This window comes from Lontra canadensis, unplaced genomic scaffold (genome assembly GCF_010015895.1).
Source record: "Lontra canadensis isolate GAN:19392208 unplaced genomic scaffold, GSC_riverotter_1.0 scaffold10, whole genome shotgun sequence".
Lineage (NCBI taxonomy): Eukaryota > Metazoa > Chordata > Mammalia > Carnivora > Mustelidae > Lontra > Lontra canadensis.
Genome location: NW_022631004.1, coordinates 13941068 through 13957203, shown reverse-complemented (window position 1 = coordinate 13957203; position 16136 = coordinate 13941068). Strand labels below are relative to the sequence as shown.

The 16136-nt window shown below is 50.1% G+C and overlaps 1 protein-coding gene across 4 annotated transcripts in view; it reads right to left on the bottom strand.

Annotated features, from left to right (window-relative positions):
• The window catches only part of PTK2B (protein tyrosine kinase 2 beta), a 121202-nt gene extending 105817 nt beyond the window's left edge, over window positions 1–15385 (bottom strand). For all 4 annotated transcript variants that reach the window (XM_032855653.1, XM_032855657.1, XM_032855656.1 and 1 more), the window contains exon 1: window positions 15193–15385. The gene's annotated coding sequence lies outside the window, so the exon portion shown is untranslated. The remainder of the gene's footprint in view (window positions 1–15192) is intronic.
• Window positions 15386–16136: the final 751 nt, after the last annotated feature.

The window sequence follows — 16136 nt, the reverse complement described above, 5'->3', positions numbered from 1 at the left end:
AATTATTTTCAAGGCTGAGGAGCCCATGACAGCTCTGGCACCCTGCCACATCACCCCGTGGATGGGGTTAAGCAAATGCCTTTTCCTCTCCAGCTCCTTGGCCTTTGTACACACGTTTCAAGAACTAGAGGCTGGGAAGGGCCAAAGGTCTTGGTTTGTTTTGCTTTTTCATACCTTCACTGATCCTGTAGACCCTGACTGAACACTTCCACCACAACACCCACTGAGGGGGGACTCAGACACTGTGACTCAGTGACCTCCAAGATGATAATAGGACAATAGGACGGTGTCTAGAGAAAGGGCCTTTATGGAAGTAATTAAGCTTAAATGAGGTCATAATGGTGGACCTGACCCGATAGATTATAGTGTCCTTATGAGAAAAGGAAGAGCAACCAGAGCTCTCTTTCTCTCCTTGCATACACACGTTGAGGAAAGGCCATGAGGGGACACAACAAGATCACGGCAGTCTACAAACCAGGAAGAGGGCCCTCACCAGTAACGCAACATGCTGGCACCCTGGTCTAAGAATTCCAGCCTCCAAGACCTGAGAGAAAGTAAATATCTGTCGTGTGAGCCCCCCAGGCTATGGTATTTTGTTATGGAAGTCTGCACTGATGAAGGCAGAGGGCACACATGTAATCAATGAGAGCGCAAGGCAGAAGGAAAGTCAGCAAGAGGGTTGTGGGAACAGACAAGGCGGAAGGTAAAGGCAGACTGAGGGCCCTGGGGAGAAGGGCCTGGCAGGGGTGGTGCTCAGGTTGGAGCCCAAGAGATGGGAGTTTGACAAGGCCAGGAGAGGCAGTCCTGACTGAAAGAACACCACGGACAAAGGTTAGAGGCTGGCAAAGTCTGCCAAGCTCTCAAGGAGCCTTGTGCACATGAAAGGGCGGGCTCTTGGTGGAGCCCATGGAGACATGATGGGTATTTCCTCCAGGAAGAGCATGAAACCATTTTTGTACTGTTAAGAACAAAGCAAAGCAAAACCTAAGAAGAAGAAACAGCGGCCCGACTCTGGCTGCGGACAGAAGCTGGTGCTAACAGACGCCCCTCAGTGACAAAAGTGGCATCACACTAGTGGTTGTCGAAGAAGCTGGTGCTAACAGACACCCCTCGGTGACAAAAGTGGCATCACACTAGTGGTTGTCGAAGTGGGGTCCCTGGGCCCCCAGCATTGATGGCGCTTGTGAGACTGTCCGAACCACAAATTCTTGGGCCCCACCCCAGGCATGCTGCATCAGAGACTGTAGAGCTGGAGCCTCATGGTCTGCGTTTTCAAAAGCCCTCCAGGGGATTCTGATGACAGGGGTGCTCGAGGAGCACAACTCTGTGCAGCCCGGAGGAGCGAGGCTGCTTCCTCTTGGAGTGTTCTCCAAAGCATGTTCGTTTTGGGATCAGGAAGTCCTCTGCCCACTCATCTCGAAGCAGCTGCTGAGATTTTGACCATTTTGCTTTCATTTGAATCCCTCTGCTGCCCCTCATCTCCACAGTTTTTGGACAGCATCTCTAAATTAGCAATTTTTCTTCCTAAAACCCACTCAGATCTGAACAAATGTTTCCTGCGTACAGGTTTCACATCCTGGCTCTCGCTGGAATGTGACCAGAGACAAAGAGCCACAAAACAAGGTCTCTGCCTTCCACCATTCCATTAGCGAGGCATGTACTTGTGAAAAATAAATTTATCTCAAGATAACATGTGCCTGGCAGACACGGATGGTACAGCCAAGAACTCCGGAGGAGGGGTGCCCAGGGAGGGTGGAATGCAAACTTCTGTCCTATGCCCAGTTCCTTTCCCTCCATCAGCCTTTTCTAGTCCTGAGTATCCTACATGCTCCATAATTCCTGTGAAATACCCTATGCCGTTGGGGCAAAAACCGATGTCTGCCTGCCCCGTTGCCTTCCAAGTGGGTGTCCTCTTTACAGATTCCCCATTCTTGCAGACTGAGCACCACCTCATCCTCTGAACCCCACCCCCCCTCCTAGGCTAAGTTGGTTCCTGCTCATCTGGCCAAGCCTCTCTCTATCCTCAATGCCCCACTCATTCTCCGCACCGAGAAGTAAGGAGAAGCAAGTGGGAAGTGGGATGTTCCTGAGGGCCAGCCCTCCCAGCACCCACTCAGGCCACCAGCAGTGTGGACAGATGTGACAGCCAAGCCTACAGCAGGAACTCCAGGCCATGTCACCATGTCAACACCTCCCTTCACTGTCCTTCGCTTCCCGACCCCAATTCTAACCACACTCACTTCAGAATAAGTATCATAGGGAGCCACCTTTCTGTGGCTGCCATGGAGGTCCTCTTTTTTTTTTTTTTAAGATTTTATTTATTTATTAGAGAGAGAGAGTGTACAGGTAGGAGGAGGAGCAGAGGGAGAGGGACTAGCAGGCTCCTCACTGAGCAGGGAGCCTGACCGGGGCTCTATCTCAAGACTCTGAGATGATCATGACCTGAGTCGAAACCAAGAGTTAGATGCTCAACCGACTGTGCCACCCAAGTGTCCCCATGAAGGTCTTTCTAAAAAGCAATATCATCTGTCTCTGCAGGGTCTGAGTCTTTAAAAGCCATCTCCCCAGGCTTCATCCATCTCCGTCACTTCTTCATAGGTCTGGCCACAAGGTCCATTCCGTTCTTGTTCTCCTGGCTGCTGTTCTTCCTCTTTCCATGCCTCACGCTTACCCAAACTCCAGAGTAGTCCTTTCCAGTTCACACTGTCTTCTCGAGAGGGGACCAAAGGGGAAGGATGGAAGGGGCAGTCTCTCTCTGTGGAATTAGCTGGTGAATCACTGGGGAGTGTGGTTTGTGGTCGGTTCCATCCCGGAGACTGGACGAGGCACAAAGCTTCCAGGGTCAGGCCCATGCCTGAGGCCGCAGCAACCCTGAAGGCCTCATGCTGGTGGGAAGGGCAGCAGAGGACTCCAGAACCGAAGAAATCCTGCCATATACAATCACCTCCCTAAAGGTACTGCTCCAGGGACTTATGGCCCCGAATCACATCCTGCAGTCACGTTACACGATCTTTGGGGTTCTCAACCACGTCCAGGATACTGGGCAGACTCAGGTTCTCCCATCATAAAGGATGTCGATAAAGACATTCCAGGCAACAGAAAATACAGTGTCTTCTTTCCAGCTTGTAACTGCAAGCCTGTTTTTCCACTTATTTTATATACGGTTCTAGGTAGTATAAATTAAAGACATGTGCTGGTTTTCTCAGCAGAAATAAAGTGAGGAAAAAGAGGGATGGATTGGTGTGGCTGCTGGATCACTAGCGTACAGTCCTTCTTTTGTCCATTCGTTCATTCTTTTTTTTTTTAAGATTTTATTTATTTATTTGACAGACAGAGATCACAAGTAGGCAGAGAGGCAGGCAGAGGGAGAGAGAGGAAGCGAAGCAGGCTCCCCGCTGAGCAGAGAGCCCGATGCGGGGCTCGATCCCAGGACCCTGGGATCATGACCTGAGCCGAAGGCAGAGGCTTTAACCCACTGAGCCACCCAGGTGCCCCCCATTCATTCATTCTTAAAGTCATTGTTCATCCATCCATCCATTTTTATACATCTATTTTCATATATTGTACAGGCTTGAATATAAGGTAAAGCTCTTCCCTTCCCCAAATTATCTGTCAGAAAAGAGGAAGTATATATTCTAGCCCTTAGAGAATTTTTCATAGTATGGACTGCTCTCTCAGTTACCCTATTTTGAACAAAAATACACTGTTTGGGAAAAAGTATTAGCCTGTTACCACTTCAATCAGTGCCTCCAAAAGGAGGCTTACAAAGGTCACCTGATAGATTTTTTTTTAGTTATCGCAGTATCAAAATATAGATTCAGTAACTTTTCTTGAGGGCACAGGCCCACCTTACAAGAGCTGAATTTTGCTATTAAAAAAATTTTAAAAGATCTTTTTAAAAAAGCAATACAGGAAATGGTTTTATTGTGAACATCAAAAACAAACAAAAACCTTCTAAAAGAGTTGATTAAACTTTTCTCCAAAGAAGGCACACAAATAACCAATACGTACATGAAAAGATGCTTAACACCATTAGCCATTAGGGAAACACAAGTGAAAACCACGAGACACCACTTCACACCCACTAGCAGATCTAACATCAAAATTACAGACAGTAACAAGTGTTGATGAGAATCAGGAGAAATTAGAGTCATTATATGTTCCTGATGGGAAAGTAAGACAGTCGAGCTGCTGCGGAAATCTGTTTGGCAGTTCCTCACAATGTTAAACATAGGTCATATGACCCAGGATTCCATGCCTAGGTAGATAACTAAGAATAAAAACACATGTCCACACAAAAACCTGTACACGTATGTTCCATAGCAGCATTACTTTTAATGATCAAAAAATGGAGACAACTCAGATGTCTATCAACTAATGAATGGATAGGGACTCCTGGGTGACTCAGTCATTAAGCATCTGCCTTCCACTCAGGTCATGATCCCAGCATCCTGGGATCGAGGCCCGAATAGGGCTCTCTCCTCAGCCAGAAGCCTGCTTCTCCCTCACCCACGCCCCCTGCTTGTGTTCCCTCTCTCACTGTGTCTCTGTGTCTCCGTCACTTCTTCATAGGTCTGGCCACAAGGTCCAGAATAAATAAATAAAATCTTAAAAATCTTAAAAAAAAAAAACTAATGAATGGATAAACAAAATGCAGCATATCCATACACCGGAATATTATTTGGCAGCAAAAAAAGGAATGAAGGACTCACGCATGCTACAACCTAGATGAGCCTTGAAAACATGATGCTATGTGAAAGAAGCCAGTTAAGTATGTAGTGGTGTTGCATGATTCTGTTTAGATGAAATGTCCAGAATAGGTAAATTAATAAAAACAGAGAGCAGATTAGTGGTTGCCGGGCCTGGGGGCAGAGAAGAAGGAGGAATGACTGCTGATGGTATGAGCTTTCTTATGGGGTGATATAAATGTTTTGTAATTAGGGGCGCCTGGGTGGCTCAGTGGGTTAAGCGTCTGCCTTTGGCTCAGGTCATGATCTCAGGGTCCTGGGATCAAGCCTCCCTTAGAGGACATGCTCCCTGCTCATCGGGGAATCTGCTTCTCCCTATCCCTCTGCCCCTCCCCTGCTCATGAGTGCTCACTCTCTCTCTCTCAAATAAATAAATACAGTCTTTAAAAAAAATGTTTTGCAATTAGATAGGGGTGTCTGTTGTACAAGTTGTGAATATACGAAGGTCATCAAATGTACATTTTAAAAAAGGATGAATTTTATGGTACGTGAATTAGGTCTCAAGAAAGGTGCTATTCAAAAATAAATATTAAAAAGAACTAACCACCTCTCTTTAGACTGTAGGGACAATGATAAAGGCTAGAATGTGGCTAGGGTTCCAGTGGCAAAAGGACACTGATGTCAAAGATGGGAGTGAAGCGTTGAATGTTTTGTAACGGGGGCGGGGGGGGGATTTGGGAAAAAAAAACATTATTTTAATTTAATGTGTTATTTTATACAGTATGTCATTTGAAACATGTCACTAACATAATATATTAAATATTACCCTAACATTCACATATTCCCATCACCTTTTTTTTTTTTAAACAACTATCCTTGGTGGGATGCACACATATGGTCAGTTTCAGGCACATATCGCGCGTATCAAATGCCGACTGTGCGTCAGGCACCAGCTGCGTCCTTGTCCTCAGGAGAGAGCCCCGACTCTCAGTGCCGACATGGTTCTGACCTCAACAGAACTTCTGGCCTCGTTCATTCGAATTAAAATGGAGCTCAATTTTGATGTAATTTCTATGAAAAGTTTGTAAAACTCAATGTGGGTCATTCCTAATATTTTGGGGTGCCATCAGTTCCTGAGACCTAGATGAAAATTCTGTACTTTTTCCCCATTATCATGTGCATTTGCTCAGAGGGGACAATTCTGCACCTTGTCTCAGGCTGTTCATGCATACAGTACCCTGCCACCCCGCGCACACACATGCCACGCTCCAGGCTGGATTCCTTACTTTGAGATCATTCTGTATAGAATCTACTTGAATCTGTACCCATTTTCTGGGTGACAAAACACATAAGAATCAGGACCTCAAAAACTGGAGGCCCGGAAAGGATCCAAGATGATCCGAGCTCCAAGAGATGCAGGGAGGGCCCCAGGACCGCTGTGCAAGAGGGTTGAGGAGGCAACAGGCACCTACCTCCCCACTTTGACCCCAGAGGGTCTACTTTTACCTGGTTTAACACGGGGCTTCTGCCTGAGATACATTTTGAAGAAAGCTCTTCAGCAGATAATAAGTCCCCAAATCTCCTTATTGTATGAGCAAATGAGAAGCCTAAAACTCTTGAGGTTGGCCCAGGTGACTCACCCAGGATCAGGTGGCTAGACAGTGACCAGGCAGACAGGGACCAGACCCAGGTCTCCCCGTCCCAGGGCAAGGCTCCCTCTGTTGTCCCTCATGACTCTCCCAGGGAGGGAACACAGGCTGGGAGGGGTTTTCTACACAGAGAGTCAGGTAGAGAAAGAGTGGAGGGCTCAGAGATACACCCAGACCAATGGAGGGAGGGTCACTCTCTGGAGATAAAGGAGCTGGTGTGTACTAAGTGTTTTCCAATCTTGGGACTGCAGGATCCAGAAAGCTCTGAGAGCAGTTATAATGGCAAGCCCTATGCCTGTGCACAGCGAGGTCAAAGTCCGGGTTACTAAAAATTGCCAACCTCTGCCTTGCAAATCTCTCTTCCATATTCCCACAACAATTTCTCCCTTGACCAAGGCTCCCTGCTTTATCCCCCACACCTTGTCTTCTCCTGTCGTTCAGTCTGGCCTACATGAGCTCAATACACAGGAGGATAAGGGAGACAGGAAAGGCAAGGATCCATGGATTAGAGAGACATGGGAGCAGCTTATAAAGAGATTACTGAGCTCCTGATCTAAATCCCAGGCTTCCCCTCCCTAGGCTCTAGGAAACCTCCACATTTAGAAGAGGCTAGGAGCGCATCCTGACCCCTGGGGAGAATGTGGTTCCTGCTGCTACAACTGGCTGTCGTGATGCCAGCACAGGGAATAAGGAAGACCCCACCTGGCCCAGAGAGCCAGGCATGGGTGTGCAGGGAAGGAGGGAAACGGAATCTCCTATCATGGGCATCTGAGGTAGTTAATAAGAACAAAAGGGAAAGCACCTCCCTGCCCCAGCATTTCACGCTGGGATGAGTTGATAAATTCTAGCGGATCAGGGAGTGCAAAGAAGCACTGAGGCAGAGAAAGGGGTGGTGGGGGAGCAACAGGTTTCCCGGGGGCTGGGTTGAGCATGGAGCCTCTGGGAGGACTTGGGCTGGGGAAGGTGGACAGGACCACGGGCAGGAACACAGGAACTGAGCAAAGGTTTGATGGGGCCCAGTGAGCAAATCATGCTAGCGAGGGTGAAGGGCTTACTTGGAAAGTACACGGGGGTTGAGTTAGAAGGGTAGACAGAAGTCAGATTATAGATGGCATCAAAATTGAAGGGACTGGGGTGTGTCTAGAGGCATGGGAGCTTCCGAAGGAACTGGAGGAAGGGGAGAGGCTTCTAGGTAATATTAGAGGGTATCAGGAGGGTATCTGGAGGCTTAGAAGCCTATCCTAGAGGTAATATTAGAGGGTATCAGCTAATCAGCTTCGCCTGGGCTTGAGTGCACCCTCGGGAGAAGGGAAGAGAGGAATGAGAGGCATGAAGAAGGAGTCTGTAGGATTAGTGATAAGTAAGATATGAGCAGAGAAAAGCAGAGAAGAGGAGAAAGGTAAGAGAACATCAGGGTTTCTGGCCCGGGTGTCTAGGAGAATGACAACCGCGTGAACGAAAGTGTTGCCTGGAGGAAGAGATGGTTTGGTGTGAGAAACTGACGAATTTGGTTTCCAACATGTAGCACTTAAGGTAAATTACTTGAGTGGAAACGTCTGATAGACTCTTGGAAGTGGGGGGCTGAAGGGAGGAGGTTCTGGCGGAGGCAGAGACCAGGTCATGGGAAGTGATGAGGGCAGAGGGGGACAGCAGATCTAAAGGCATGCTGTCCCGATTCTGCAGAGGGCTGCCGTATAGAGAGTGTCATTAGGCCTGGAGACAGGCTAACATTTAGTGCATACCTAGCAAAGATAAGTCTGTGGGTGGGGGTGAGGGTGAGGGGTGGGGGGGTTCAGCTTATCTCTGAATCAATGACCCAGAGAAAGGAGAGGATTAAGGAAAATGGCAAATTATAGATATTCCCATAAACCCTACATCTACTTTTTTTTTTGTAGATTTATTTACTTATTTCAGAGGGAGAGAGAGAGAGCACGAGCATAAGGGGCAGAGGGAGAGAGAATCTCGAGCAGACTCCATGTTCAGCAAGGAGCCCAACACCGGGCTTGATCTCACGACCAGGAGATCACGACCTGAGCCGAAACCAAGAGCCGGACGCTTACCTGACTGCACCACAACCCTACAACTTTTCAATTCAGCTAAAGACCAATCTCCACTCAGAAGGCAGAAGCCTCCTATGAATTAGCAGATATCTCTAGGACCCCCAAATCATCCTGAACTACATAATGTATCCAAACTCTCAAGACATGAACCGTTATAACATGTCCTACCTGCTCCTCCTGAAACGTCAAGCCCTCTTTTCTCGGATCCACTTTACTTGCTGCTGCCCAAATTTGATCAGCGCCCCCACCACTTCATCCTCCCCATCTCTCTGCAGCCTTCGGAATAAAGTCCAAACTCTTCAGCGGCCAGGTCAAGCCTTATCCTACTTTCTTCCCTTTATCTTTATGGTCCTTCGACACCCTCAGCTCCACCCAAAATGATTCATTCAAATGAGGCCTTCCCACCTCCCTGCTTTTATTTACACTCTTTGACCACAAGCACCATCCCAAGTTTCCACGGTCATCCCTACGCATCCTTTCAGACCTTTTCCAAATGCCACTTCCTCCAGGAAGCATCCCCAGACTCCCCAGACAGAAATACCCTCTCCATCCTCTGACATCATCACACTTTACGGGTGTGTCTTTTATGGCACGGCAAGTCCCCGTCTCATCTTACAGTTCAATATGTTTACTTATTACCTCCCCAACCAGGCTGTGGACTTACTGAGAACAGATAAAGTCCTTCTCACGTAAAGAAAGACTGACCCCGAGAGTGAAGGAGGTGAAGAGGGGAGAAAGCACACACAAATCCCCAGAACAAGTTACAAATGAGAAAACTAGGGCTCTGTGGGGCAACGTCACCCAGATAGAAACTGACCGAGTCAAGGCTCAAACCCACATCTCTTTAACCTGCCACTCCTCATTTCTCCAGGAATGGTGCCTGGGGTGCTTTCCGGGACATTTTCACATATGTCCAGAATTTCTCTCAAGGACCTCATCAGGGATGCTGTCCTTTTTCTTCATTTTCAAGTGAGAAAAGTGAGGTCTGGAAGAGTCGAGCAACCTGTCCAAATCAAACCGCTAGCGAGTGGCAGCATCGATACTGGGGCCATGTCTTCTGATTCCTGATTGTCTTTCCACTAACCCAGGCTCCCAATGTGCTTGCACTGGGGGCTTCAGAACCCAAGCCTGGGACAGCCACTCAGGACTGCCTAGAGGGGCATCACTGTACATCAGTGCCCCATGTTCCTGTAAATAGTGGAGGGAAGGTGACCGGCTGCTAGTAAGGGTGCCTTCTGAGTGTCAGATCTCCGGGAACCTGCCTGGAGCAGGAACCAAGGGTGGAGAGAGTAGAAACCTGCGTCAGAGAGAGGAGCTAGGGTCCCACCGCAAATGCACCTGGAGAAAGGAGATGTGCTTGAGGCTGGGGAGGAAGTAGGGGGTGGGGTCAACTACATGATTTAGAAACCAGGAAACGACATGATGTGTCAGGGGCCAGGACCAGAACAGGGGCTGTTTTCTCACAGGTGGGAAATAAATTCCTGCCCCTCCACGTCCCCCAGGAGCAAAGCCCAAACTCAGAGCAGAATTCCCAGAAGGATTTCGAGGAGGCGCCTGGACCCTCGGGTGTCCCAGTAAGGATGCAGCAGCTGGGGGAGTCTGAGAGAGCCAGGTGGTGGGCAGACCCTCAGAGAAAGAAGGGGCACAGGGAAGGGTCGGTCCTATGCCCTCAAAGTTGTTGAGAGAATCAACCTAACCAAAAGGGAGACAACAATTAAACCCAGTGCCACGTTCTAAACAATGGGTGTGGCGTGTTCCTGTGAGCCCCCCAGCTAGTGAGAGATGTGGCCAGATTCTTTGCAATGGATTTTGAGAAAGAAAAGGCAAGAAGGGCACTGCAGAGGAGGAAAATGTTGGTGAACTTGATGCCGAGAGAAGAAAGTGGGGAAGGATCAGCCTTCCGTGGATGCTGGCAGTGGTTTATCTTCGCCTTAATCATGTGGCCCAGCTGCCTTATGAAAGCAGCAGTTCCCTTAGTGCTGGGGAAAGGGAAGGGCTGGGGGAGAAGGTCTTGGGAAGCAGAGGACAGTCCTTTCCTGCCGCCCACCCATAGCCTACCTGGAAAACAAATCCTACCTTCCCACCCACCTGCCATTGTGTCTAGGTAAAAAGGGCACTGGAATTTGCAGCCTCCAGCCTGCTCTCTTAATCAAACTGTCATCGTGAGTAATAATTATCCCTTGGGAAACAGCACAGTGACTCAAAGAGTGGTCCCCTCCCCTATCGCCACCCCCTCGCACAGCTCAGAGCTTTGTTTAGGGTGCCGAGAACCCCAGAGAGCAAAGCCACCAGCTCATGAAACCTGTCCCCTTAAGCGATCATTCAGACTCCAGGGATGGGCAGTCGCAGAAAGTCTCTTCGGCCAAAGAGCTCATTAGGGCTGGCTGCTCACTGAATCCAGTGGACGTGGGTGCGGGGTGGGGCAAGAAGCAAATACTGCTGGAGACCTGATGCCTGTCAGAGAGACAGAAGCTGGGAGGGCCACTCCTCACAGGATGGCCTTTTTCCTCAGGGGCTTCCTCCCCACCCACTCAGATAATCCTAAGCATAAAAATACAACGATAAGAAGAGCCACACTTATTCAACACCGACCAAGTGCCTGTTGTTGAAGGACCAAACTTTTGGGCACAGTTAAGGATATTAGGAAGCTGGTGCATAAAGCCATCTGGGACGCTAAAACAGTGAAACAGGCCATGCGGGTTGGGTACAGGCCCGTTACCGGGCCGCTGCCTGTCTGCCTCCTCTGTCACCTCTGTCTTCCGGATGAGGACGACCAGGCCAAGGGACTTGCCTCACGTCAAGCAGTAAGTCTGAGAGCTGGAGTTGGAACCCTGGCTGACTGACTCCAAACTTTTGTACTTGACCACCAGACTACTAGCCCTGTTCATGTTCCAGGCCACTGCCCCCTTCCCTGCTCTTCCCCCTTTACCCTGGAACCCATGCAGAGTCTAAGAGAAACCCTCAGTCACCAAGCCAGCAAGAACTTCTCTTAATTATCATATGTGCATAATTACCATATGATAACCCTTGGGTATCTCCAGCCACCGGTGTGCGACCACCTCAGAGCTCCATTCATCCAGGAGGCCAGGGCCACGTGATCCAGAGCCCATGACTCCTGGGCAGGAGGAAAGCTAGGGGCTGATAGAGACCTACCACTCAAGATCTACCCTAGAGCATGCTCTCTCCCTTTCCTTCCCTCACCATCGGTGTGCTTGCCTGAGTACTGAGGACACATGGAGCAATGGCTATCACCATGGATGGCCACTTGCTAAGAGACATCCTCTTCCCAGGCTTTTCTGACCTATGAGAAAGGGGCGTAAGCTGCTACAGGAAGGTTTTGGCTGACACGGGTAGGGGTTTGTGTCCATGGCGGAGACATGATGCTGGGACAGCTGTGCACCAGCACTCAGTCCCCAGAGATCCTCTGTAAGTTGGACACTGCTGAGTCTAGGATCAATTAGATCTCTCCTGGTTAGAGTTAGGGAATGAACAATGTCCTCTGAAAGACCTGCTTGGTCCCAGAACTGTGCCCACATCAACAGTCACTAGATAGGAAATGCTATTTCCTTTGAGACAATAATAGGTTCCCCAACAGCCCCCCCCCACCCTTCCAGGGTTCTAGGGTCAAATTCACAGAATGCTAGAAGACCCAGGGATACAGAAGTTTTTTCTGCAGGAACTTGACTGTGCAAAGACACGTGACAACTCTCCGAGAGGCAGCTCATCTGAACATTTCTCCAAGGGAACACCCATAACTCTCTCACGGCATAGAGTTTCTCTGAACACTGTTTGGCAAATGCTGGTCTACAGAGCTGGGAACAAAACACTCACCCCTGGGGAGGAGGAGATTCAGCCATTGGAAAGGGACCATTTTTAACTCCACGGTCCGCACAAGGGAACACAATTTCCATTTCCTCTTTCTCTTAACTAATTCTTAACTCCCTCCAGTTCCCTTTTAGGAGGTCCCTAAACTGCTCTCACCAATGCTCTCATTAAAGTCAAAACATGGCTCCCAAGGCACCCCCTACTTCATCTACCCCTGCAATGAGTCTGTGTGTCTACGTGTCTATGTGTTTTTACGAGTCGAAGGTACTTGTAAAAACGGGAATGATGGCAGTCCAAATTTTGCAGTGCACTTGTTTATGCCAGATACCGCGCTAGCTGTTTTATGTGGGTTCTCTCTTGTAATTCATTCACATTTTCCCTTCCGTTAATTCTGCCCTGAGCCACCACCTCTCTCCCACCCATCCTCCTCCAAGAGGAGAGCTGGAGATCTCCTCCCCTGGAAGCAGGTGATTGCAAAAGGAAGGGTAGAGCTGAGAAAAACAATTCAGGCTCTCCCTCTTTGCTCAAGAGCTGGCACACTCTCTTGCTAGAAGCCGGACACCTACCACATTATTTCCCTGGGGAACCTCTGAGTCCTCGTTAAATATAAACAGAAATCAATGAGCCCCAAGCACTTTGTGGATGCTATTTTGGTCACCCTGGCAAAGGAGTCACAAAAATTAATATCTGCCACTTTTTCTTGAGCGCTCACTAGAGAGTCTATGTGCATTATCATAGATCCTTCCAACAACATGTTATTCCTGTACTCGTTCAGAAAAGAGATTCGGGGGCTCCCAAGAGCCTCACGGTGGGCAAGGGGCCAAGCGGGGATTTGAATCCAGGTCCATTAGCCTCCAAAGCCCAATCTCTTTCTGAGGTATCACAATCCTCAGCTTGTAGATAAACATGAAAACCAAGGAATTTTTTTTTTTTTAAAGAAATAACATGGTCAGTCAGTGAAGGAGTCCCAAGCCGTCACCCAGGAGGATTGGTGACAAGATAAATATGCCCTGAAGACTGTTCTCCTGGCACATGGGCACGGTCCATCCTTCATTTCCCAGCCCGGGAGCATCTTCGCCTTCCTTCTAGAAGAGTGTTGCCAGATAAAATACCGGATACGTATTAAATTTGAATTTCACATAAACAATACATAATGTCTTAGTATAAGTATGGCCCAAATACTGCAGGGCTATACTTATACTTGAAAAATAGTCATGGCTTATCTGAAATTCAAATCGGAGTGTCCTGTGTTTTTATTCGCTAAATCTGGCAACCCCACCCTAGACTCAGAGGCATGCTGGGAAGTCTCCTGCCTGGCTCTAGGTCCCAAGTGTTGCTCCAACGGGAGTTGCCATGGCAGCCTAAGCAGGCCCTTCTGGAGCTGTCTCTACTTACCTCCCCAGCTTCACCTCGCCCCTGCACTCTCCATGCTCCAACCATGCTGCGTTACTTTCAGTTTCCTCAATGTGTCATGCTGCTTCTGGCCTCAGGTCTCAGCACTTGCTGTGTTCTGTGCCTGCCTCCGTCCCTCTCTCCCACTCTGGCCGCTTTCTATTGATCCTTAGGGTCTCCTGTTGGAGTCACTTCTGCCAGGAAGTCTTACCTGACACCCTGATCCCTGCCCCTTCCTACTGCAGCCCTCAGCATCCGATGTCCACCATCCCCCTCCAGAGAGCGGGGGTGGGGCACAAACATCCTTGTGTCCCCACATGAAGAACCAGCACATAGTCTCAGGTAGGAAGCAGCAGATGCTTATTGAATGAATGAATGGATGGATGGAGACTATCCAGGCAGAGCCGCATCTCTTGAATGTGACTACTTCCTTCCTCCCATCCTTACTCACTTTTTCATCTCTGCCTCTTCTCCCTCTCTCAGAGTTGTGAGAGGCTGGGGCTCAGGTCCTCAAAGGCATGTCCTGGCCTGGACTCCGGTGAGGAGAGAGCAGTCAAGGCATGGAGAGGTCTCCTCGTGCCCCTTACCAGGTCATGCCATACCAACTGTACCTGGGGGCTCAAGCCGAGCTACAGGTCAGCGGAAACTTCTCCTTGGCTTCCAAATGCTCCTGACACATGCCCCCTCTGGGGACAAACGCTGCTCCCCTTCTCCCCCTGGCCCCTTTAAGGGAACCTGATTGGACTGAGCCCCAAGTTTGGGGTGTAGGGAGATGCCAGTGTCAGATGGCTGAGGGTTAGGGCAGGTGGTGGGGCTCGGTGGGCTCAGAACATCACCCATATGTTCCCTGTTCACCCACCCAAGGCTTTGCCCACGCACAGCCTGACAGCAAGAGAAGGCAGCACAGAACTTAACCCTTTCCTGCAACTGAGAAGGTAGTTCACAAAGAACCAGTGAGCAGCCAGTGTTAACTTTAACCCCCAAACAGACACACACACACACACAGACACCCTGGAGTTCTGCCTCTATGGCCCTCGCAGAGCCCTGCTTGCTTCCAGTCCGGGCTTGATTTAGAAAACGCCCTCTGGGGTGCAGGCAGTCCTTGCCAGAGCAGTGGGGTGTGCTAGGAACATGACGGGGGAGGGGGGTGCTGAAGGGCACGGGGAGAGGGGAAGGGGGGAGGGCAGGGAGCGGCTCCGAGGCAGCGGCCGAAGTTGCATTCTGAAAGCCCTGGTTTGTCGCTCTCTGATCCGACCTTTGGAAGCAGGTGGCGATTTTGTGCGTTCTCATCGTCCCCCAGCCTCCCCTCCCAGAATACGTTCAGATGACAAAAAGGGAGAAACACCCCTCAGTCTCAAATTAACTCCCCAAATAGACTCTGCTCTGCCCCAGGGGGAAGGCGAGCCAGCTGGGCGTGCAGCGCCCCAGCGGCTCCGACACCGGAGTCCCTTTTCCAGGAACTCCCGCTCCTGTCCAGGTACCGGCAGTCTCGGAATCACCCCCTTCCCACCCCTACCACCCCGGCCTGCCTCCAACTTGTGGCTGGGCGCTCCGCCCGGATGGCGGGAGGGGACTCACACGGAGAGAAGCGCCGACTCCGACGGCTCCTTGGCTCAGCCAGGTGAGGCGCGGGCTGCGCGGCCGGCAGGTACAGGTGGGTCCGGGGGGCTGCGGCAGGTAAGGGGTGCGCGGCCGCTCGCGAGGCCTCTACTCAGTAACAGGGCTGACAGGTTTGTGTTTTCCCCTCTCCTCCTCCTAGTTAACCACACCCCTGCTGCTCTCCTCCTCACTTCCTTAAAGGGTGGGGTGTGTTGTCTGTGGCGCTGAGTGTGTGCCCGCTCCAGCCTCTTACCATAAACCCTGAAATAGACGCCGCCACCAATTCCCTGAGCGGCACGTGCCCACCTGCGGACCCATCTCCGGAGCCCCAAATGGGTCTCCTGCCCTGGTGGTCCCTGGGAGCGGCTGACCTCGCCCAACTCCTCCCACGCCTCCCTCCTCCTCCCGCTCCGATTGCAGACTTCTGGAGGCTAGGCTTAGAGGTTGGTGTTTCCTCTCTAGCCTCAAGGTAGGGCTCAGAGAGGGAGCCAGTTACCCGGCTCCCAGAATCTCAGCATCCGGGTCCCTCTAGGTCTCTTTATGTCCTAAAGTAGCCCCAAGCCCTTGATGGGACACTAGAGATCAGGTTAATATCACCAGGGGCTCTGGTAGAACCGATCCAGGTGCTTGTGTTATGATAGGGCAGGCCCAGAGGGCGACACAAGAATTGTCACCAAAGCCCAGCAGCCTTTACTCAGCCTCATCTCCAGGTCAGCTCACTTTGCTGGCCAAACAGAGGCTGGTTCACCTCTTTACTCAGGTGAGCAGTGCCTGAAATTCAAGGCAGTGACTCAAGGGCACCTAGAAACCCTTTTTTTCCCCTTCTGCTAGAAAGATTCCAGACTTTCCCCCTAAGTAGGAGGAGATGAACAGGACTTAGCATAAGGTCAGAAAGCTGGTATGTCCTCAATGTCCCTGCTCAT